At 41.8% G+C, this 24843-nt stretch overlaps 1 protein-coding gene across 3 annotated transcripts in view; it reads left to right on the plus strand.

The window, feature by feature from the left end:
• Positions 1-21718: 21718 nt before the first annotated feature.
• The window catches only part of CEP83 (centrosomal protein 83), a 104644-nt gene continuing 101519 nt past the window's right edge, over positions 21719-24843 (plus strand). For all 3 annotated transcript variants that reach the window (XM_066257742.1, XM_066257743.1, XM_066257744.1), the window contains exon 1: positions 21719-22191. The gene's annotated coding sequence lies outside the window, so the exon portion shown is untranslated. The remainder of the gene's footprint in view (positions 22192-24843) is intronic.

The following is a 24843-nucleotide window of genomic DNA, read 5'->3' on the forward strand; positions in this document are numbered from 1 at the left end:
TATTATTAATAAAAGTTATTACAGAATATAGATTAACATTTCCTTAAAGTTCTTTTTTGCCCTTCCTCTCTGACCTAAAAAGAATATTCTGTACATCATGTTCTCTGCCTTGCTTTTAATTTTTTTAACAATATGTCCTGGGATCATTTCATAACAATTTATAGCTATTACTTTTTTTATAGTTACTCCACTGCAAGGATGTATTACAATGTATTCCCCTACTGATGAACATTTGGGTTAAAAGAAGTCCTAACTGCATTACAAATATTATCTTATGAATATTCTTACATATTCATTGTGGGAATATGCTATGAAAATGTGCAGAGTTAGGATAACAGTTAGAGATAGCAAGGCACTCTAGGACAAAAACCCTGAGCAGTCGAGACTCCAGGGGCCTCTCTGACCCATACTGGAGACAGTGCATGCTGGAAACAGCAAAATAGCAGGATAAGATTCAGTAACAGAAAATGTTTAGGCTCTCAGAACAGAGATTAGGGGTCAGCAGGCTCCTTGCACTTTGCTTCACCCCCTGAGAACTTCTTCTGTCTGCTTGAGTTATTTGTACTGGCTAATAAATATCTGAGTAAGGCTGGGGATGGGGCTTCAGTCCTTCTATCTGCGGACCGGGGCTGTTGCCTCCCCTCTGCCCCTCAGAGCATTTCATTTGGTCTCCAAGTAGTTCATTGTCGGCACAACAATTCATAATTTGATTTTTGGGTCATAGTTTCTTTGAACTAGATTCCTAGAAGTAGGATTCTGGGTTAAAGGTAAGTGGACTTTTAATTTTGCTAAACATTGCCATTCCCCCTATAGAAGTCATACCCTTTTGTAATCCTAAAATGTGTGAGAATTCCACATGCTTAAAATTAGGATTTTAGAGATAACAATATTCAAAGGAATATTGTTGTCAGCCATTTATATTTACACTTTGAAATAGGGTTAGGGAGGCATATTTATATGTAAATCAGATAGGCACAGATTCGGGACAAACGTATTGTATTGGTGATTCAAACATCAGGTCAGTGTTGTTACTGGAGATATAATTTTCAAAATGGAAAATACTAGTAAAGTTCAAGCAAAACTATAATTTTCTCTTAGTGTGGGGGAACATCCTTGCCTATACAATGATTCAGAGATTTGAAAGGCTGATGGAGAGTAATGCTTAAAAGGAGAGTGGATTTGGTTGGTTATTACTAGCTGTGCTGGTGCCCTGCAGAGAGATTGAGAAACTAAGGGCTGTTTGTGAACATGAAAGCCGAAGTGTGAGAGCAAGAAGGCCTGTCTTGGAACTTAGAGAAAACTAGGACTAGTGGTTACCTTACTTCTGGGCAAAATCGATAAGCAGCTAATAAGCAACATCTACAATCAGATGGAAAGATTGGAGGGGAAAGAGGCTAGGGCAGTGGTCGGCAAACTGCGTCTTTGATCCCTTGAGTGTGGCTCTTCCACAAAATACCACGTGCAGGCACTATCTTGATAAGGAATGTACCTACCTATATAGTTTAAGTTTAAAAAACTTGGCTCTCAAAAGAAATTTCAATCGTTGTACTGTTGATATTTGGCTCTGTTGACTAATGAGTTTGCTGACCACTGGCTGGGGAAATCATCTCAAAAAGCTGTGTATGTTGCTCAGTTCCTAAATTTGAGTCAATTTTTAGATCTGGAGTCCACTGATTAAAGAAGTGCCAGGGTCTCCTCTTTTGCAGAGAAGGTCTCTGCGACATTGTGGAAAGTATATATTGCAATGATTCCTCCAGTCATTCCCCAAAGGGACCCAGGATGTTTACTTGACTAGGGCATTCAAAGCAGGGAAAGGGGAATGCCCAGGCATTTCAAGGAGATGTGAACTTAGGTTCTGAGTAGATAGACCGATACCTGGAGACCCAAAGTGTCATCATGCCCCCTGTTAGATCAGGGGCTTACAGAAGCAGCTAAGAGAATCTTAGCTAAAGTCTGATTTGTAGAGAACTCACTGGTCTGCAGACCCACCTACTGAGCATTTCCCTGGTCTCTGACTAGATAATTGTATTAAACATACTTGGCAATTGAAGTACTAGGTCCTCAGGCTGTTAGTTAAGAGCTATCATAGTGAGGAAAACCAACTGGAAGCCTTTGAAATTGTTCCACGCCACAGCTAATATGTATAATAAAAAAAAATGATATTATGTCCCAGGAGAGATGATGGTGATTTAGTGCCACTCTGGATCCTACAGAGTGACTGTCAACTACCATAGCAAGCTTAACCAAGAAGTCCCAGTTCAAGATATGTTGGACACGGTATCATTGCTAGGTCAGAGTAATAAGGCCTCAGGCACATGATATGTAGCCATTGTTTTGGTGAATGCATTCTTTTTTATTACAGTCTGAAATAAGGATAGGCAGTTTGCATTCATGTGGAAAAGATAATATTTATTTCCAGTTTTGCCCAAAGACTATGTTAATTATTCTACCTTTTATTGCAAAAATCTAAAGAGACGTAGACTGTCTGGACATCTGCAGAACATCACACTGTTACGTTATACCCATAATGTACTGATGGGTAAGATAAGCAAGAGGCAGCTTGTATGCTATAGGCCTTGGGAAGTCCCATGTATCCAGAGGGTTGAAGATAAATCCTTAAAAGATTCAGGGATCGTCTACCTCTGTAAAGTTCTTAAGAGTTAGTGGCATGTAAAAATATCCTCATCCAGAGTAAGACACATTTCTCTATCTTGCATCTTCTAGTATAGTGAAGCACAATGCCTGATGAGCCATTTTTGGTTCCAGAAGCACACATTTCACACCTAGGAATACTGCTCTGGCTCAAACCCGGGGTAGCTTGGAAGGTTGCCCGTTCTGAGCTCAGCCTGGAACAGCACTGGGCTCTGCAGCAGTCAGTGTGGACTTTACAGCAAGTCCCAATGGCAGATCACAGTTACAGTCCCTTGGGATTCCGAAACAAGGCCATGCCATCTGCAACAGAGGACTTTTCTCCTTTCAAGAAACAGCCCCTGATGTGGCACTGAGCCCAAGTAGATGCAGAAAGCTTGATCACAGAGCACCAAGTTATGTGCATCTGAAAATGCCCGTTAGGAGTTCTGTAAGATAAGCCCAGTCAAAAAGTTGGGCTGAGCAGCAGTTCATCATAATATAGAAATGGTGCATTCCAAATCAAATCCTAATAGGACTGAAAGGTATAAGTAAACTGCATGAGCTAGTAGCCTAGGCCCCAGTGTCACCTGCTGCGCTTGTACTAGTACCCCTCCCTCATGTGTGGCCATATAAGGGGTCAGACATGTCAGCTGAGGGAGGAGAGAACAGCTCAAGCTGGATTATAGACGGTTGGCTTGGTATGTGGGTAGGAGCTGAAAAGTGGATGGTGGCACATTACAGTCATATGTGGTGGTGTCCCTAAAAGACAGTGCAGAGGAAAAAGCTTCTTAATAGGCAGAGCTTTAAGCAATGTAGCTGGTCATCCATTTTGTGTGGAAGCCAAAGTGAGTGACCAAGTAACCCTTGGTGAGAATTTATACAGATGCCTTGGCAGTAGTAATGGCCTGGCCAGCTAGTCAGGATTTTGAAGGAAAAACCCAGAAGACTAGAAACAAGGAGGTCTGGAATAGAGACATATAAATAGACATTTTAGAATTAGCATAAAGGGTTCATTCCAACCAGAAAGTATCACCCTTGGAAAAGAAACAGAACAACCAAGTAAACAATAAGATTCTACCAGTTGATGTTAGATATGCTTTGCATTGGCCCACCCCAGAACTGACACAATGAATGGAATGGGTGTGTTTATAGGGACAGAGGCTATTCATAAGCTCAATGGCAGGAATTTCCACTTACCAAGGCCAGTCTAGCTAGCTACTTCTGTCTCTGAAGGTCTAACTCGCCAGCAACAGAGACCAACACTGAGTGTCTGATACAGCACTATTACTTGAGGAGATTAACCATCCACTTGGTGTCAAGTCAGTAACACTGAGCCCTTTCCATTCTAGAGTGGCCAGTGGTTCATCCTTGCTGGGATAAATACCTATTCTGGGTATGGATTTGCCTTTTTTGCCTGCAGAGCCTCAGCCTGTATGCCTATTTAAGAACTTACAGAGGGCCCGATCCACTGGAGGGGGATCCAAATCAACATAGCATCCAAAAAGGGGAACCACACACAGTGAAGGTGATCTGAGTAATGAGCTCATGGCCAAGGCAGCTTCTGCTTCTATCACTGACTGGATTATTCAGAAATTGCCAGCCTGAAAAGAACTGAACAATCGACTGAAGGCGCAGTTGCAGTGCCAGTTTAGAGGCAATATCCTTTAAGGATGGAGTGCCATCTTTCAGGGTGCAGTATATATACTGAAGCAGAGATCTCTGAGTGGCATTGCCTCTAATAGAAAGAATCAACATGGAGGGAGCAGATGTGGCCTCACTTAACATCTCAGTGAGTCACTAGGAGACTTTGTGTTTCCTGTGCCTATAACTCTAGGCTTTGCAGGTTTAGAAGTCAGGAAGCACAACGAGGGTCCCATTGAACTACGAGCTATGGCTTCTATTTGGGCACTTTGGACTCTGTGTCCAGGCACCAGAAGGCAAGAGAGGAGTCTCCATCTTGTAGGAACAACTGACCTAGATCAAAAGGAAGAAGAAGGGCTACTTTCATATAATGGGCAGTGAAAAATATATGTGGACCCTAGGTGATCTACTTGGAAGTCTCTTTTTTTATATAAATAAATTTTTATTAATTTTCATGGGGTGACATCAATAAATCAGGGTACATATATTCAAAGAAAACATGTCCAAGTTATCTTGTCATTCAATTCTGTTGCATACCCATCACCCAAAGTCAGATTGTCCTCCGTCACCTTCTATCTAGTTTTCTTTGTGCCCCTCCCCCTCCCCTCCCCCTCTCCCTCCTCACCTCCCTCCACCCTCCATAACCACCACACTCTTGTCCATGTCTCTTAGCCCCGTTTTTATGTTCCACCAATGTATGGAATCCTGCAGTTCTTGTTTTTTTCTGATTTACTTATTTCACTCCGTATAATGTTATCAAGATCCCACCATTTTGTTGTAAGTGATCCGATGTCATCATTTCTTATGGCTGAATAGTATACCAAGGTGTATATGTGCCACATCTTCTTTATCCAGTCTTCTGTGTTTTTTTTTACAGTGATTAAAGCCTTTAAGCAAACTCTTGGCCAATACAGCAAGAATTCATAAAAGAGTAGTGTTCTTAACATGTTCACCAAATCCAAATTGGCCCCAACACCATGCCAAATCCCTGAAAAATGCAACCCAACTCCAGTTCAGTCTGTTAGGAGCTGTCACAAGGAGCAGGAGTCCAGGAAAAGTCCACATCCAGGAAAAGTCCGCATGACACTGGAATTGTTGTCACAATTCTATACTTTGCAGCTCACGTCCAAGTCCCAATGACCGCTGCTTCTAGCTGGTAATGATTCATGTAGACTGGAAAAGCCATCTGCAGCATGTGTGGAGATGGAGCTTCTGTTCTCCTCTGCCTGGAGAGATGAGACCAGGTTGCTTTTCCCTGGAGCTCTGTGACTGTGGCTTGGTAAAGAGAACCTTGGGATACACTAAGCTGAATGGCAAAGATAGATTTATAATAGAAGTTGGCAAAAGGGGAAAGAGAGCTCTAAATTAGGAGTAGGTCCCAGCCTGAAATATGAGTGGGGCATTGAGGAAGGAGGGATAAAGGAAACACTATATATTAAGCAAAGCAGCAGAAAATAGGACTATCAACACCCACAACAGAGATCTTCGAGGGAAGAATAAAAAACCTGACTATTCAGGCAAGACATAGTTAAGTGGCCCTTGTGCAAATGAGATCAGTTTACCTGCTTCTTGGAAGAAATACCCTAGGCTCGTCCACAGTGTCGTAGATGGGGCCGACGGCCCTGGGCACCTTCAGCCTTCAGTGGCAAACCCCAGCATTCTGGGTAAGGTTAGGTCATAGGTGGCTGGAGCAGGGCTGGAAGAGACTGAACCCTCCCTTAGAGGAGCGAGGGGGAAGCCTACCTTCCAGTGTCCCTATTTCCTCACAGCAGAGGCATGTAAGCCTGGCAGGATTTAGCTCAATGACCTTCCTTTCCACTATTGAAGCAGGACCCAGATGGCATCCTATGAGACCACTCTGGGGCGTTGGAGCCTTTAAGGGTGTATCCTTAAAGCTGGTAGTTCCCCTGATCTCTATTGGGCTTTTTCTGCCTCTAGGTATCTTAAAAGCCATGCTCAGAAGATCTCGCTGAGGCGTTTGAGGATCCCCATCCGCCTATATAAATCTTTTCCATATATCTGGAGCTATTTGGAAAAAGACAAAACAGTGTTATTAGCTGGACCAAATAAAGAAGGTAGTAGTTTGCAGGAGAAAAAGATTTGGCATCTCCTGTTCATCAGCATTCAAAAGAAATTTAAAATTTTTTTAAGTAAAAAGCATGATATGGTAGACCCGTAGGAATTCCAGGATATGACTCCCCCCTTTTAAATTTTTTTAAATTGACCTTAAAATATTTGCTGGGTACACTTTAGTAATACTTTGATTTTAAAGATTGTAAGAAATACACATAATTCAAAAGGTTTGACAAAATACAGTAAATGCTTTTGCTACATATGCAGGAGCATTGTCAGTTTAACCAGTTTAGGAAATCCAATAATAGAACAATGCATACAGACAATGAGCTATAACATGCTTAGCAGCCTCTCCTGTTCTGACAGAGGTTACTATAAATCCAGAATATGTATCCACTGTAACGTAGACATAGGACTGTTTGCCAAATGAAGGTATATGAGTAACATCCATTTGCCAAAGTTGTCCTGGTAGGGGTCCTTGAGGGTTAACTCCAAATGAAGGGGCAGATTGTAGTGTAGGAAACTAACTCCTTGGAAAGGATTTCCCAATCTGCCGTGCTGCTTCCCGAGAAAGTTGAAACTGTTTACACAGGGCTGGTGATGAATAGTATGAGACTGAATTGCTCAATCTGTCATGGTTGCTCCAAATAATTTTCTTTTGGGTAGCTTGATCAACAAGGGCATTCCTAGGCCCTGGCCGGTTGGCTCAGTGATAGAGCATCGGCCTGGCATGCAGGAGTCCTGGGTTCGATTCCCATCCAGGGAACACAGGAGAAGCGCCCATCTGCTTCTCCACCCCTCCCCCTCTCCTTCCTCTCTGTCTCTCTCTTCCCCTCCCACAGCCAAGGCTCCATTGGAGCAAAGTTGGCCCGGGCACTGAGGCTGGCTCTGTGGCCTCTGCCTCAGGTGCTAGAATGGCTCTGGTTGCAATAAAGCAACACCCCAGATGGGAAGAGCATCCTTCCTGTAGGCGTGCCAGGTGGATCCCAGTCGGGCACATGTGGGAGTCTGTCTGACTGCCTCCCCATTTCCAACTTCAGAAAAATACAAAAACAAATAATAATAATAAATAAATAAAAGGACATTCCCTTGTGCTAAAGCTCCAGGGGGCATGGAGTGAGCTCGAGTATGTCCTATAAAACATGGAGCTCTATGTTGACATACAAGTCTTTGAAGAAGGAGGAACTGCTGAAATAGTTCATCAGCATTTGTCCCTAAGACAGCAGTCTTTATAGTGGAAACACCATAAGTAAATATTTGCTGTCTGTATATAGATTAAAGGAGGACTATGGCAAGTGCTGAAAAGCCATGATAATAGCATATAATTCTAGACTTTGAGCTGATTTTAAGTTGACAGTTTCAGTATAAAGTTGTCCATTGATTTGCAAGAGCGATTGCCATTTAGTGGAAGTTTCCCAGAGCCATTGTTGTTGATCCTTTGAAAAAAAGAACAACAATAATTTTGAGGCTCAAAACCTATAAGCTGTAAGGGTCGCCTATGCCCCTTGAAAATCCAGGAGGCAACAAGATAAAAATATGGAAGTGTATTCCATGGGTTATGAGATGGTTCAATGTGCCCAAGCTGTAGCTGCTCTTGTACCAATTGAGCAGTTGCCCACTTGGAAGTCTCTTGATACTTAATTGGAATTGTCGAAGGACATGTGTAACAATCCTAGCCTGAGAAGTATATCATTACCAAAAATGACATTAGGCCCTGGCGGTTAGCTTAGTTGGTTACAGCATCATCCCGAAACACCAAGGTTGTAGATTCGATGCCCCATCAGGGCACATATGGGAAGCAACTAGTGAATGCACAACTAAGTGCAAAAATAAATGAATGTTTCTCTCTCTCTTCCTTTGTCTCTCTAAAAGTAATAAGTAGATTTTTAAAAATGACATTAGTTCACCTCCTAAAGTCAAGGTACAAGTTAAAAATAACGTAATAAAATTCCTCCCACGCTGGCCTATTCAGAAGCGACTGCTGACCAAATAGATAAACTAGTAAAACACTTGTTAACAATGATATAAAGATTTTCAAATAAACAAACCAAAAAAATATGGCTGTGCCTATAACTCAGGCAAAGAGTTATGCAGACTATTGACTAAAAAAAATGTTCAGCTGTGATGATAAAATGGTGAATGTGACAATGATGTGATGATAAAATGAATGAAGTTGACAATGAAGTGGGACCCTCAAAGAGTCTGAACAAGAAACCACAGGAGTAGTTCCGTGATAAGATTACTGATACTGTAGGTCAGTGGTCCCCAACCTTTTTTGGGCCACGGACCGGTTTAATGTCAGAAAATATTTTCACGGACCAGCCTTTAGGGTGGGACGGATAAATGTATCACGTGACCGAGACAAGCGTCAAGAGTGAGTCTTAGACAGATGTAACAGAGGGAATCTGGTCATTTTTAAAAAATAAAACATCATTCAGACTTAAATATAAATAAAGTGGAAATAATGTAAGTTATTTATTCTTTCTCTGCGGACCAGTACCAAATGACCCATGGACCGGTACCAGTCCGCGGCCCGGGGGTTGGGGACCACTGCTGTAGGCCACAGAGTGCCATCTCTGATGCTGTCTGTCTTGAGGACCATAAACAAAACTCAAAAGATGACATGAAGTTTTCCCAAAGTTCCAAAACAGCTTTTGAAGTCAAAAGAAGAGCCTGACCTGTGGTGGCGCAGTGGATAAAGTGTCGAACTGGAAATGCTGAGGTTGCCGGTTTGAAACCCTGGGCTTGCCTGGTCAAGGCACATATGGGAGTTGATGCTTCCAGCTCCTCCTCCCTTCTCTCTCTCTCTCCCTCTCTCTCTCCTCTCTAAAAATGAATAAATAAAATAAAAAATAAAAAAAAGATGATCATCTTTAAAAAAAAAAAAAAAAAGAAGAAGAAACAAACCTATTGCAAATCAGAAATGTGAATTCTCAGGCAGCCTGGGAAGTTAATTCATCTTATTTTCCATGCTGGATCTCAACTCTCAAGCCTTGTTTCCCAAACTTTTTCTGTATCCAGTTTTAACCTGATCAAGAAAATATAGCAAAATAGTCACCTTGGCATGTCTTAGAAGATGTTCTTGTTTAGATTATCTCGTTCTTGTGCTTTATAGACGAAGGTTTCTGAGTGATGTGTCATTTCTGTTTTCTGAGCGAGACAGAGAAAGATTGAGAGAGAGACAACACCTGCCCTTGTAGTTAGCTGATAGTCTTCTAGCACTGACCCTGAGAATTCACCACTGCATTTGTGCTACAGCCTTATGCTTCTGAAACTGCTTCCCCCGCAATGGCTAAGCACAGGAGGGTCCGAGAGTCAGGCCATGCCCCTTAAATAGTAAGCCTTTGCTCTGATGGGCCCTACTGGCCTGGCCAAGACTGTCTCAGACTGTACGGCAGCCTGAGACTCTTCCTACCTCACCTTGCTTCCTCCTCTCTCCTTTTTTGGGGAGCAGAGCTGCACCAGTCTGAAGGCATGCCTGGCTTATTGCTTCTCTCTTTTTTATTCTTTTTTTTTTTAATTTTATTTATTTATTTATTTTTTACAGAGACAGACAGTGAGTCAGAGAGAGGGATAGACAGGGACAGACAGACAGGAACGGAGAGAGATGAGAAGTACCAATCATTAGTTTTTCATTGCGCATTGCAACACCTTAGTTGTTCATTGATTGCTTTCTCATATGTGCCTTGACCAAGGGCCTTCAGCAGACTGAGTAACTCCTTGCTGGAGCCAGCAACCTTGGGTTCAAGCTGGTGGGCTTTTGCTCAAACCAGATGAGCCCACGCTCAAGCTGGCGACCTCGGGGTCTCGAACCTGGGTCCTCTGCATCCCAGTCTGACGCTCTATCCACTGCGCCACCGCCTGGTCAGGCATCTTTTTTATTCTTAACATCCATTTCCCTCAATAAATTCTTGGACATCTCATTCTGTTTTGGTGTCTGCTTTTGCAGGGGCCTGAACTGACCAAAGTCCTACACATTGAAGGATGTTGAGCATCCCTGGTCTAATTACAAATGCTGCCAGCACTCTCCCGCCCTCCCCCAATCTGGAGGCCACCAATAACACCTCCACAGATTGCCAAAGGACGTCTATTGAGAACCACTCAGAGCATAATCATCAAGATCACAAGATTTTTAGAGGTAGAAAAACTCTTACAAATTAAAAAAAAATTAACAGAAAAGTTTAATGATTTCCCCTTATTTCTATTTTCCCTCTTCTATATTACCTTCACCTTCTTCTCATTCCCTAATGTAATTCTTGCACCTTACTGAAATTGATAAACTTCAAGTGTAGGTTATAAGTACCAAAGAGGTTATATAAGCCCCAGAATTTATGAAAAATTTAGGAAGTGATCACCTTCTGAAACTGTAGCCAGGGAAAAAATCAGTTATGATAGATGACATTAGCTACCTGGATAAGTAACATACCTTTAGTATTGGCTGTAAATATATTGCTTTTGTGATTAGAGTGCTTTCTGTGGGTGGAGTGCAGAGCGCATTCCTAGCAGCTGTGGCTGAATGCAATACTATGAGAATACTCCAGCTCCCAGAACCCTCTTGGGCATACCCAGGAAGGGAGCTTGCCCTCTATAAGGAAGTGACTCAGCACTAACCACGCAGCTACTTGATCTTTTCAGCCATTGGCTTTGAGGAACATGCTGTAACACCCTATAGGCTGAACCTGTGTATATAAGCTAGCTTACTTCCTGAATAAAGTGGATCTGCGTCACTGAACCTGGTCCCCGGAGTTGGGTCTTTGCGTCTCCATCATCCTCACCCCTGGCAGTGTTTCCATCAGGTCACAAGGATATAGTCTCACGAGGATATTCTTGGAATGCGGAGGTATTGAGAGTAGGCTGCATTGTCTAAAAATGATTCAAGAATTTTAGTTTACCAGTAAGTTTGTAGCAGAGATCATTTTTCACTTTTAATTCAATAAATATTCATATATATATATATATATATACACTGCTCACAAAATTAGGGGATATTTTATAGCTTCATACTCATTTTTGAAATATCTCCTAATTTTTGTGAGCAGTAGATATAGACTGCCTACAATGTCCCAAGCATTACATGAAGTATAGGGCATACAATGGTAAACCGAACATGTTTCCCTCAAAAAGCTTATTATCTGGAGCAAGTATTCACAATGAGCAAAAAACCTCAGATATTACAATGGTTTGTGGCCCTCTAAAGAGCCACAATACATAAACATGCAGGATATCAGTTCAGGTCTCACAGTAGGCCCTGGTCAGTTTGCCCAGTGGATAGAGTGTTGGCCCGGCGTGCAGACATCCTGGATTTGATCCCTGGTCAAGGCACACACGAGAAGCGACTATCTTCTCCCCCCACACACACACACCCTTCTCTCCCTCTTCCTCTCCCGCAATCAGTGGCTCGATTGGTTTGAGCATTGGCCTCAGGTGCTGAGGATAGTTCAGTTAAGTCGAGCATTGGACACAGATGGGGTTACTGGGAGGATCCCAGTTGGGGCACATGCAGGAATCTGTTTCTATCTTTTCTCCTCTCACTTAAGAAAAAGATCTCACAGGAGGCAGGGGGAGCAATCATGGGAAAAAAGTATCTAAATGACTTCTTACAGGTGAATCAGAAAAGGAGTAAGCTTGAGAAAGCTGATGGAGAAGAAGAAAAATAAAACAATGAAGAGGATGGAAGAAAGCAACCAGGAGGGAAAAGAAAAGTAGAATGATGAGAGAGAAGGAAAGAAGAAAAGACAGAGGAGAAGGAATGTGAAATTTTAAGATGATCAAATAGTTTTAGTCTACCTCTAAGTCATACCATATATAACATTTTCCCTTGACTTTCTAAAATACAAACTTATTACTCTTCATTATTTCTGGCTCTTATGAAAAAAGATTAAATGTGAAAAGCAATATTGGAATGCCTGCCTTTTATTAAAATAATTCCCATATCTTTTTTTTTTTTTTTTTGTATTTTTCTTAAGTTGGAAATGGGGAGGCAGTCAGACAGACTCCTGCATGCGCCCAACCGGGATCCACCTGGCATGCCAACCAGGGGGTGATGCTCCGCCCATCTGGAGCGTCGCTCTGCGGCAATCAGAGCCATTCTAGCGCCTGAGGCAGAGGCCACAGAGCCATCCTCAGTGCCCGGGCAAACTTTGCTCCAATGGAGCCTTGGCTGCGGGAGGAGAAGAAAGAGACAGAGAGGAAGGAGAGGGGGAGGAGTGGAGAAGCAGATGGGCGCTTCTCCTGTGTTCCCTGGCTGGGAATTGAACCCGGGACTCCTGCACGCCAGGCCGATGCTCTACCACCGAGCCAACAGGCCAGGGCTAATTCCCATATCTTACAGCAGTGATTTGCAACATTTTTCATCTCATGGCACATAAACTACTAAAATTCTGTGGCACACCAAAAAATATTTCTTTTGCCAACCTATTATGGTTCAAAATGGGGTATTCACACTGACGGGCTATTGTTGTGTTGGCTGTTGTCATTTTTTTTTTTTTTTTTTTGTATTTTTTTCTGAAGCTGGAAACGGGGAGAGACAGTCAGACAGACTCCAGCATGCGCCCGACCGGGGTCCACCCGGCACACCCGCCAGGGGGCAACACTCTGCCCACCAGAGGGTGATGCTCTACCCTTCCGGGGCGTCGCTCTGTCGCGACCAGAGCCACTCTAGCGCCTGGGGCAGAGGCCAAGGAGCCATCCCCAGCGCCCAGGCCATCTTTGCTCCAATGGAGCCTTGGCTGTGGGAGGGGAAGAGAGATACAGAGAGGAAGGAGAGGGGGAGGGGTGGAGAAGCAGGTGGGCGCCTCTCCTGTGTTCCCTGGCTGGGAATCGAACCCGGGACCCCTGCACACCAGGCCGACGCTCTACCACTGAGCCAACCGGCCAGGGCCTCATTTTTTTTATTTGACAATCTAAGGGAAAAGAGTTCAGTGCCCCTGATTAAATAATTAGGTATTGCATGTTTTAAAAATTCTTGTGGCAACCGAGTGAAAATTGCTGTTCTACAGCATTCTTTTCTTGCTTGAATACTCCAAATGTCCTCACTTTTTCTCATTTAAAATTTAAACTTATAAAGAAATTTCCTATTAGGTTCTTAAGAACCTCATTATTCCACTTATTTGTAATGTGAATTTTGTTAGCTCCACAATATCAAAGTCTTCAGTTTTATTCCTTTTATGTATTTGATGTAGTAGATGTAACACCAGTGGCTGAGGCAAGGCCCGTTCACATTGAATTCAGGCAGACGGTAGAGGAACTGCGAAGCCAGAAGTGTCAGGACATTCCTGTTTATGTTTATTGGAGGCTCACAGAGATGGGCGAGTGAATAAACAAACAAACAAAAGACCAAAAACGCTTTTTGCTGTGGAGGGCAAGGAATCAGGAAAACCACCCCTCATGGTGGCAGCTGAAGGAATCAGGGAACTGCACCGCACGGTGGCGGGAGAGTGATCTGGGAGAATAGCCCCTGAGGGAAAGCACCCATAGCTCTTCATAGAGAAACACATGTGTCTTTCTGCCACATGCTCATGCAGTAATAGTGCAAAGTGCATGCAGTTGGGAAACCAGCAAGCAAGCCTAACACAGCTGTTTCCTCTCAGTTGAAAAACCTTTTTGTTATGTGGTAGCTTATTAAGTTTTTCTACCATTTGAATTTACCTCAGGACCATACACTTTGCTTTGAGTATGGGTGTACCTGGCAACTTTCTGATTACGAGTTCAATTTCTCAGGTATCTGAATATAAGAAAGTGACCTTGCTAGCAGTCATTGGCATTTCAGTTACTAGAAGGGTGTCATCTTTAAAAAAAAATTTTTTTTTGAGACAGAGAGAGAGAGAAAGGAAGAGAGATGAGAAGCCTTAACTTGTAGTTGCTTCACTCTAGTTGTTCACTGATTGTTTCTCCTATGTGCCTTGGGGGGGCTCCAGCTGAGCCAGTGACCCCTTGCTCAAGCTAGTGACCTTAGGCTCAAGCCAGCAACCATGGGCTTTAAGCCAGTGACCTTTGGGCTGAAGCTAGAGACCAGAGGGTCATGTTTATAATCCCATACTGAAGCTGGTGAGCCCATGTTCAAGCAGGTGACCTCAGGGTTTCAAACCTGGGTCTTCAATGTCCCAGGTCAACGTTCTATCCACTGCCCACCACCTGGTCAGGCTTATTTATAGAAGTTTCTATGATTACAATCATGTTGTGAGTAGTTTTACTTCTTTCCAATTTATTTATTGATATAATACACCACAAAATACACTCTTTCCTAGTGTATATAATTCAGTGGTTTTTAGTATATTCAAAAAGCTGTGCAATCATTGTCACCGTCTAACTTTAGAATATTTCATAACTCCAAATATAAACCCTGTACTCACTAGCAGTCACTCTCCATTGTCCTCATCTTCAGCCTCTGACAGCTACTAATCTTTCTTTCCCTAGGATTTTCCTATTCTGGACATTTCATGTAAATAAAACATACAATATGTGGCTTTCACTTAGTGGCTAATGTATTCAGGGTTCATCCAGGTGGTAACATGAATCAGTATTTCATTTCTTTTTATGGCTGAATAATATTCATTGCATAGATATACCACATTTGTTTATTCATTTATTGATAGGCATTTATGTTGTTTCCACCTTTGGTAATAGCCATAATAATGAATAATGTTGCTATGGATACTTGTATAAAATTTTCATGTGAACATGTTTTCAATTCACTTGGTTATATATTTAGGAGTGAAATCCCTGCGTCATTTGATAACTGTTCAACCTCTTCAGGAACTGCCAAACTATTCCCAGCATACCATTTTCCATTCTTGCCCTTGGGATATAAGGGTTCCAATTTCTCCACCTAACACTGATTATTGTCCATCTCTTTATTGATTTACATTTCCATAACATTGAATAATGTTGATCATCTTCTCATGCATTTATTGGCCATTTAGATATCTTCTTTGTAGAAATCTCTATTCATCCTTTGTACAATTTAAAACTAGGTTGTCATTTTATTGTTGAATTTTAAGAGATTTTATATATCTTGAATACAAGTCTCTTATTATATAATTTTATAATTTTCAAATATTATCTCCCATTCTATAGGTTATCTTTTCATTTTCTTGATAGTGTCCTTTGAAGAATGTTTTTAATTTTGATAAAGTTCAAATTGTTCTTTTCTTTGTTTTTGCTTTGGGGTCACATCTAAGAAATCATTTCCTAATCCAATATCATAGATTTATTGGCTATGTTTTTCCTAAGAGTCTTATAGCTTTAGTTCTAACACTTGAATCATTAATCTTAATTTTTGTATTTCGTTGAGGTAAGGGTCCAATTATATTCTTATCCATACGGATATTTTTCCACACTGTTTAGTGAAAATATTATTCTTTCCTCCACTTAATTATCTTGGCACACTTGTCAAGAATTAATTGACCGAAAATGGAAAGGTTTACTTCTGGCCTCTAAATTCCATTCCACTGATCTATACATCTGTTTTTGGAAATACAGCACTGGATCAAGTACTATAGTTTTGTTGTTTTAAAATCAGGAAATCATCCAAGTCTTTCCAATCTTTATGGTTTTTGTTTTATTGCATTAATTAGGGCCTTCAATATAAACTTGAATAGAAATGGTGAGAGCAAATATTGTCCTATGTTGTTCCTGATCTTAGGGGGAAGATTTAATATTTCACTATTACTTTTTAAAAAGATGATTGTTATATTGAGAAAGCTCCCTTCCATTTCTATTTTTTTAACATTAATCAGTTTTGTCAAAATCTTTATGTATCTATTGAGACTATAATTTTGTTCTTCCAGGCCCTGGTCAGTTGGCTCAGTGGTAGAGCGGCGGCCTGGCGTCTGGAAGTCCCGGGTTCAATTCCCGGCCAGGGAACACAGGAGAAGCGCCCATCTGCTTCTCCACCCCTCCCCCTCCCCCTCTCCTTCTTCTCTGTCTCTCTCTTCCCCTCCGGCAGCTGAGGCTCCCTTGGAGCAAAGGATGGCCCGGGCACTGGAGATGGCTCCGTGGCCTCTGCCCCAGGCGCTAGAGTGGCTCTGGTCATGGCAGAGTGACGCCCCAGATGGGCAGAGCTTCGCCCCCTGGTGGGCGTGCCGGGTGGATCCCGGTCGGGCGCACGCAGGAGTCTGTCTGACTGCCTCCCCGTTTCCAGCTTAAGAAAAATACAAAAAAAAAAAATTTTTTTGTTCTTCCCTTTCATTCTGTTAATGTGGTGAATTACACTAACTTTTCAATGTTAAACCGCAAGTTTGTTAAGAATTCTTAAATCCATAAACATGAGGGATATTTAGGTAAAAGATTATGTTGGTCTCGTGTTTGGAAGTGTTCCTTCCTGCTCTATTTTCTGAACTAGTGTAGGATTGGTATTTTATCTTCTTTAAATATCTGATAAATTTACTGGTAAAGCCATCTGAGTTTTGTGTTTCCTTTATGGGGAGGTTTTTTAAATTACAAATTTAATTTCTTTTTTCTTTTCTTTTTTTACAGAGACAGAGAATCAGAGAGGGATAGATAGGGACAGACAGGAACGAAGAGAGATGAGAAGCATCAATCATCAGTTTTTCGTCCCAACACCTTAGTTGTTCATTGATTGCTTTCTCATACGTGCCTTGACCACGGGCCTTCAGCAGACCGAGTAACCCCTTGCTGGAGCCAGCGACCTTGGGTCCAAGCTTGTGAGCTTTTTGCTCAAGCCAGATGAGCCCATGCTCAAGCTGGCTACCTCAGGGTCTTGAACCTGGGTCCTCCGCATCCCAGTTCAATGCTCTATCCACTGTGCCACTGCCCGGTCAGGCACAAATTTAATTTCTTTAATAAATATTGGGCCATTTAGATTTTTTCTTTCTTGTTTTTATTTTTTTTGTATTTTTCAGGAATTTGTTCATTTCACCTAAGTTGTTAAAAATTATTGGCATCAAGTTATTGAAACTATTCCTTTAACATCTGTATAATTCTATTAGCATTTTGGCTACATTATAATGAAAAATTTTGCATCCAAAGATAGATGACAAATAATGAATGAGGGAAGAGGAAATACATAATATATGGCAGAAAAAAGATCTGTATGTGTCTACATATATACAGTAGGAGCAAACAGTCTAGTGACAGAAAAAGGTAATTACATTCAGTGTGACAATTACCATGAGAAGCACACAAAGAACACATAGGAAGGATACTCAGTCCAGTTTGGGGAATCTGAATCATGATATCCAAGTAATGAATTAGATCATTCAACTCTAGGTGAAAGTTAATATAATCAAACTCACAACACTTAAAAAGCAGAGATTTAGGGGGAGGCAAAGAGGATGAAATAGGAATAGAAAGAGACTTTGCCTGGTGCATGGGCACAATGTGAGGGGTTGAGGGTGTTGAGTGGGACACTTGAAACCATGTTAACACAATACATTAAAAATTTTAAAAAATCAATATTGTAAAAATAAAAATAATAAAAAGCTTAGATTCATATCTCAGATGTAATTATTTCACATTAGTTATCTAGCTGTGAGGAATGTAGTCAATTGGCCCCCACCCTTTACTGGCATATCTAATTAGAAAAAAACCACACACAATTTTATTTTTGTAAAAATGACATATTCATTATTAAAATGATATTCATTATTCAAACAAGATAGAAAAGTTCCAAAGGTAAAAACTCACTTGCATTTTGGCCAACGTCCTTCCAGATCTTTTTATACACATATATACACATAGTCATGTTGGTATTACAGTTTATACTGAGCTGTATTCTGCTTTTTTTCTTGGAAAAATACCCAACATACATGCAATGGACACATTTTCATGTATAAAGAGATTTACATCGTTGTTTTACTGGTTCAAGGGTATCCTAATGTACCATGCACCATACTTGAATGTCTTAGTAATGGCACTTACATTGTTTCCAGAAGCACCTATCATAAAAAAGTGAAGAATATTCTTGTAAATATGTTTTGTTTTTTTCTCTTTTCCTTAGAGCATAGGACTGAAATGAGACTGTTGGGGCAAAGGTTAATGTTTATGTTAAATTTTGGTAAATAAGGTTGTACCAGTTTCAACTTCACACCAATACTGCACAATAGTAATTGTATTGCTCTCTCCCTATTTACACTGATAGACAAAAAGGATCTGTCTGGAAGATGACCATCTTTTCCTTTGTTAATTAGATTTGGCTTTACTTGTTTTAGGAATGTCCTATCGATAATCTTTGCCAATTATTTATTGTGGTGTAAAGTTGTAAAATGGATATTTTTATGAGCTCTTTGTATATTTGAAATATTTTTCCTTGTTTTTGTATGATACACATTTATTTTCCACTGGATCATTATTTGTATGTAGAAAATTAAAATTTTGTTTTTCTTTTTCTTTGAGAGAAGCAGGGAGAGAGAGACAGGAACATCAATCTGTTCCTGTATGTGCCCTGACCGGGGAATATAACTGGCAATCTCCACACTCCAGGATAATGCTCCAACCAACAAAGATCTGGCCAGGGTTTTACTTACTGACTTTTAAAGAAACAGAGAGGAAGAATGTTATAGTAAACATAAAATCAAATGACTATAAAATGTAAAAAGGAAACTAAGAGTGAGTTAGGTATAACCAGTTACGCCCTTTTGAGATAACTTCATGTTTCAACTGAGTGCCAATACCATATGTGAATTAATATGATTAACTATATTTTACGTAAAAGCCCACTATGTAAGGCCTGATTACCAACGTGTGACAGGTTTACTCCCTTTTCTGATAACTCCATCTGTCAATCTTATCAAGCCCATGTATGACTTGTTTGAAGTGTGATAATGTAACCCTATGATGTGATGAGTGGCCAAATCAGATAAAAGTAGCTGGAGTGAAGAGCAAGGAAGTCTCCTGAGACTTCACTGCAGACTCCACATTGCCCACTGAGAGCCCTTGGCAACTGCCATGAAGCACTCCGCTTCTCTAAGCAAATTTGTTTGGGGCCCCATCGAAGCAAGGACCTAGACTTAGCTGGCCACTCATCACATCATATGGTTACATTATCATGCTTCAAACATGTCACATATGGGCTTGATGAGGTTAACAGATGGAGTTATCAGAAAAGGGAGTAGGTCCCAGCCAGTTGGCTCAGTAGTAGAGTGTTGGCCTGGTGTGTTGAAGTCCTGGGTTCGATTCTTGGTCAGGGCACACAGAAGCGACCATCTGCTTTCTACTCCTCCCCCACCTCTTTCTTTTCTCTCTCTCTCTCCTTCCCTCCTGCAGCCATGGCTTGAATGGTTTGAGAAATTTGGCCCCCGGTGCCAAGGATGGCTCCATGGCCTCACCTCAGGCACTGAAATAGCTTGGTTGCCGAACAACAGATCTGTGGCCCCAGATAAGCAGACTATCACCCTGTAGGGGGCTTGCTGAGTAGCTCAAGCTCTCTCTGCCTCCCCACCTCTCACTTAATTAAAAAAAAAGAAAACAAAGAAAGAAAAGGGAGTAAACCCATTACATCTTAGTAATCAGGCCTTACATAGTGGGCTTTTACATAAAATATAGTTTATCACATTAATTCACACATGGTATTAGCATGCAGTTGAAACATGGAGTTATCTCAAAAGGGCAAAACTGGTTACACCTAACACATTTTTAGTTTCTTTTTAACATTTTATATTAATTTGATTTTGTTTACTATAACAAAGGGAGAGAGAGGGGAGGGGGAAGAGAAGCATCCATTTGTTCCACTCTGTCTGCATTCATTGGTTGCTTCCCATTTGTGCCCTGACCAGAATCAAACCCATAACATTGTTGTTTTGGGACAGTGCTCTTACCCTACTGAGCTAACTGGCCAGTGCTGAAAATTACAATCTTTATGTGGTTAATTCTTACCACTTTTTTTCTTGTATGGTTTGTTTTGTTTCATACTTAGAAAAGGCCTCTCTGTTCAAGATTATAAAGATATTCACCTCAATTTTTAAAAATATTTTTATGGTTTCCTTCTTTAAATTCTTGATCTGGTACTTATTTGAGAAAGTAGATGGAAAGCCTGTCCCCAATAGTTAGTCATTATCCGATTATTTTTTTCCCACTGACCAATGATTTGTAATGTATAGTTTACTGGTTGCCTCTGAGACTTCTGGAGTCAGGCTGCCTGGCTTCCACACTTACTAGTAATGACTCAGGGTAACGCTGAACAATCGCGATAATAATTAGAGGGTTACATAAGATAAGCTGCAAAAGGTCTCCAGTACTTGACAAGTGCTCAGTAAATGTGTGTGCTCTTATTTTTAAATACTCATGCATACAGAGCAGTTTACTTCTGTATTCTACATTCTATTCACTGACACATCTCTCTTATCTATGTGATCCATCCATTACCCAATTCCCCGTCCCATCTCTTTGCTCGCTTCAACAAAAATTGTCCTATCGTAGTTGCCCCCTTTTCCTAGCCTTTATACAAGTCTATCTCAGCTGCCTTTCTAATCACAACGGGAGCCCAGAAATGTTAACCTTGGGGGCAAGAAGCTCTTTTCCACAACGTAGTGAGAAGCAAAATCCAAACAGGCGTCCCCAAACTACGGCCCCCTAAGGCCATTTATGCGGCCCCCGCTGCACTTCCGGAAGGGGCACCTCTTTCATTGGTGGTCAGTGAGAGGAGCACTGTATGTGGTGGCCCTCCAGCGGTCTGAGGGACAGTGAACTGGCCCCCTGTGTAAAAAGTTTGGGGACCTCTGCATGGGAAAGTGTCCATTTCTCTACCACCTATTCTGAAGGGCTGAAACCGTACTTTATTTCAGCCGTTGGCATGTAACTGACATTCTCAAAATTTAGCCCCTTTTCTTCCAAGTGTAGTTACAACCGGAGACAAACAGTTCCCGGGACTAGCCGAGAGGCCCCGGGCTGGGGGGACTGCGTGATGCGCGGAGAGCAGACGACGCGGGGCGGGGCCGGGTCCTGACCCGGCCAGTTCCTCGGTTCACGACAGCCAGCTGAGCAGGCTCACGTCGCGGCCCATTACATCTGCACGGTCGGACACGAAAAAGGACCGGGGGAGCGGCCGGACCCCCTCGGAGCCCTCAGAGAAGACAGCGTGGGAAGAGCTGGCAAAGGGAAGAAGAAACGCGGAAAGGGGGAATAAACCAGGGAAAGCAGGCGAGGGAGATCGGCTTCTTGCTCAACCACGCTCCTTACTCTGGCTCCGTAAAGCACGTGGCCAGTCGCGTATGTTCCGTTCTTTCGGGCTCACGGTAGCTCTGTCCCATAGCTGCCCACTCACAGTGTTGCCACTGCCTCCGCGGTACTCTGTGGTGGTTCGCCGCTCCCGCCAGGGCACGCTGGCTCCTCCCCTGCCCACTGGCTCCGCCCCCTAACGGCCCAGGCCACGACGTCGGTGACGTCATCGGGGCGGGACTTCCTGCTGCGCGCGCCCTTGAATCTCAGGACCCAGGCCATCAGTGGAGCGTGAGGGGCCGGAGGCGGCCGGCTGAGGGTCGCTACTCGTTGGGACATTGTGCAGGGCTGGCCCCGCGCCCCTGAGAAGGCCAGTCTTTCGAGGCGGAGCAGGGCTTTTTCTGCCGCCGTCGCCCTCTTCGCCCTGTTAGCTCTCCTGGGATCCTCAGATTTCCCCGGGGTCGGGCGCCTGAGAGGTGCGCTTGGCCGTCCTTCTGCTCTGCCTCCTGAGCCCGCGCCGCGAGCGGCCTCCGAGACCTCGCCCGGCGTGGCGGGCTGAGCAGGCACCCCGCGTGTGGGACCCCAACCCGTCGCCCTAATGCCCCGGCAAGAAGAGTTGAGTGGGTGCCGGTGGTTGGAGCTGTGGAAGTGTCCCCCGGTGGCCATCGTGGCCGGAACACCGGTCACTGTTAAGTTTGATGTCTGCACGTTGCAAGGCCGTGTGTGAGTCTGGTACGTACCCTCTTTTTATGGGGACGCTGCCTTGTTCGTATTTTGGATTATTCTTTAATGTTCAGAACTTGTCTTTGAATTATTATTTTTTCTTGTAATTGGAGCTGATGTTAGAAAAGGAGGCTGTGATTAGGTTCGTAGCCAATGCAATGCACCTTAAACTTTATGGAGCTTTTTGGTGTCTTCCACCGTGATGCTTTTGTAGTCAGTTTGGTAACTGGACAAACGTGCGGTACTTCCAGTTTAATTTGTGATGAAAGTGCTATACTGTGCTATGCAACCATTTTCCTTGACCCTGAACACAATTTTAACAGTGATGTTGATTGCCATTACAGAGATATGTCTATGTAAGTGAATCCTGGGTGTAAGTGGACGCTGATAAATCCTTAGTGTCTAGTTTTTTACCATAATAAATGGACACTTAGCTCTTAAAAATGCCCGCTGCTAAGTATTTTAAAAGTCTTTGGTCACATTAGTTGTAATGATGAAGGTATTTCAGTAAAATCTCAAGGAAGTCTTGCATAACAATAAACTTGTTCATAATTTCTTACATAGGATATAGTTCATAATGTATTCAGACCATAAGCACAAAATACTTGAGTAGATCTAGTTGTTAAAGCATTGCTTCTGTTACCAAGCAACGTGTCCATAAACAAGTCTACTGTCCAACCAGAATATAATTAAATATATCAATCGTACAATTACCTGGATTCAGGATTCTCTAAATTCATGGGTTTAGCCTGTAGATGGTTACAGGTAATAGTCACCTTTTATATTGAGGTTTGATTTCAAACTCATTTTCTTTAGAATTATTAGAGTGCTTTAAATTTTGGTGTCACACCGGACTCTCCGTAGAGTTGCAAATGGATCTGAGTTACCCTTTGGTTATTTAGGACAGAATATGTCAGGTATTCCACTTCCTTTCAGAATTTTCTTTCATAACCAGATGAAGTGCACAGCCTATATTTGGGAATTTTCTCAAATAATGGAGTAATACCAATTTAGAGTTACACAGAGCATTGGGAAATTGAAACACTGATTGTTCACAGTTGATAATAAGCCTTGGTTTAGCCAATAACCTCACTCTTTCTTCACTCATTGAACCCTGAATGATATAATATCATAATAATTTGCATGGCAAATAGATTTTAGAGCATTTATCATGCTATTTTTTTTCTTTTTTTCTTTATTCATTTTTAGAGAGGAGAGAGAGAGGGAGAGAGAGAGAGACAGAGAGAGAAGGGGGGAGGAGCTGGAAGCATCAACTCCCATATGTGCCTTGACCAGGCAAGCCCAGGGTTTAGAACCGGTGACCTCAGCATTTCCAGGTCGATGCGTTATCCACTTCGCCACCACAGGACAGGCTATCATGCTATTTTTAATGCAGTAACCTTTCAAGTATCTAAGAAAGTATGTGAGAACATTTGAGAAATTGAGAGAATAAATGACTTCTTTGAAATCAAGCTATTAGTAATACTAATTGGAACTTGAAATTTAATCGTATTTCTGTCCTGTACTTTCTGTATTGCACAAATCTGTAGACTTCATTTTAGTACCCTATCCCTTTTTCTTTTCTATACACTGATACTGAAGTAATGAAATACTTAAGTTGGTCAAGAAAGCTGAGAAGAAAAAATCATGAATGACTCATGTTGTGTGATAAAATCCTTAGTAATCAGTTGTCAGCATTTTGTCATGGGAAGAAGTTCTAATTCAGGAAGCTTAGAAGACTGAAATTGTAACAGAAAAAATAGTGAACTAACAGAAAGATTAGTGAATCTTTGTGTTTTCTAGATATTATCTCTGCCTAAAGTAAATGAGTTTTATTTTAACTTTGTCAATATAATGAATTAGGTTCAATAAGTAATTTTCTCAAATTGTCTATGTGTAATTCTAGGCAATGTGTCTGTGTATCTTTGTAAAAAGAATTTCCAGAAATACTCTTTCCTACTGACTGAAGTTCACATTTCTTAATATGAACTCTTTGAAATCTCCTTGCACTCTGCCTTTTCAAGTTCATTTTTTTTTATAGAAAAGCTATGCTCTGACCACACTGGTTTCTTCACTATCCTCTACACCAGGGGTCAGGAACCTTTTTGGCTGAGAGAGCCATGAATGCCACATATTTTAAAATGTAATTCCATGAGAGCCATACAACAACCCGTGTATGTACGCAACCATGAACGGTAGCAAATGAATGGATTGTAATACATGAGAACGTTTTATATTTTTAACTTTATTATTTTTTTTATTAAAGCTTTTCTGCGAGCCAGATGCAGCCATCAAAAGAGCCACATCTGGCTCGTGAGTCATAGGTTCCCAACCCCTGGTCTACGCCCAACTATGTGCTTACTCCCTTCCTTACCAGTCTTCATGTCATTCTATAGGTCTGATCTTGTTTGATAGGACAGGGTCTCCTGGTCTAGTCCATTCTTACAAATGCTGTTCTTGCTAAATGTTAAAATGTAGCACTGTATTTTGCAGATCAGCTGTAAAAGGGATGAGACTGTTAGGAACCTCAGTAAGTTTAGCCAGCTGAAATCAATGTGTAATTGACCAAATGGTGTAAGAGGCTATGGATAGCTAAGCCTCCTTTTGGGGGAGGCAGAACATTGGATATGAATCTTCTATTTCCTTTACTTGCTGCAAGTA

This window comes from Saccopteryx bilineata, chromosome 2, assembly GCF_036850765.1.
Source record: "Saccopteryx bilineata isolate mSacBil1 chromosome 2, mSacBil1_pri_phased_curated, whole genome shotgun sequence".
In the NCBI taxonomy this organism is placed as follows: Eukaryota; Metazoa; Chordata; class Mammalia; order Chiroptera; family Emballonuridae; genus Saccopteryx; species Saccopteryx bilineata.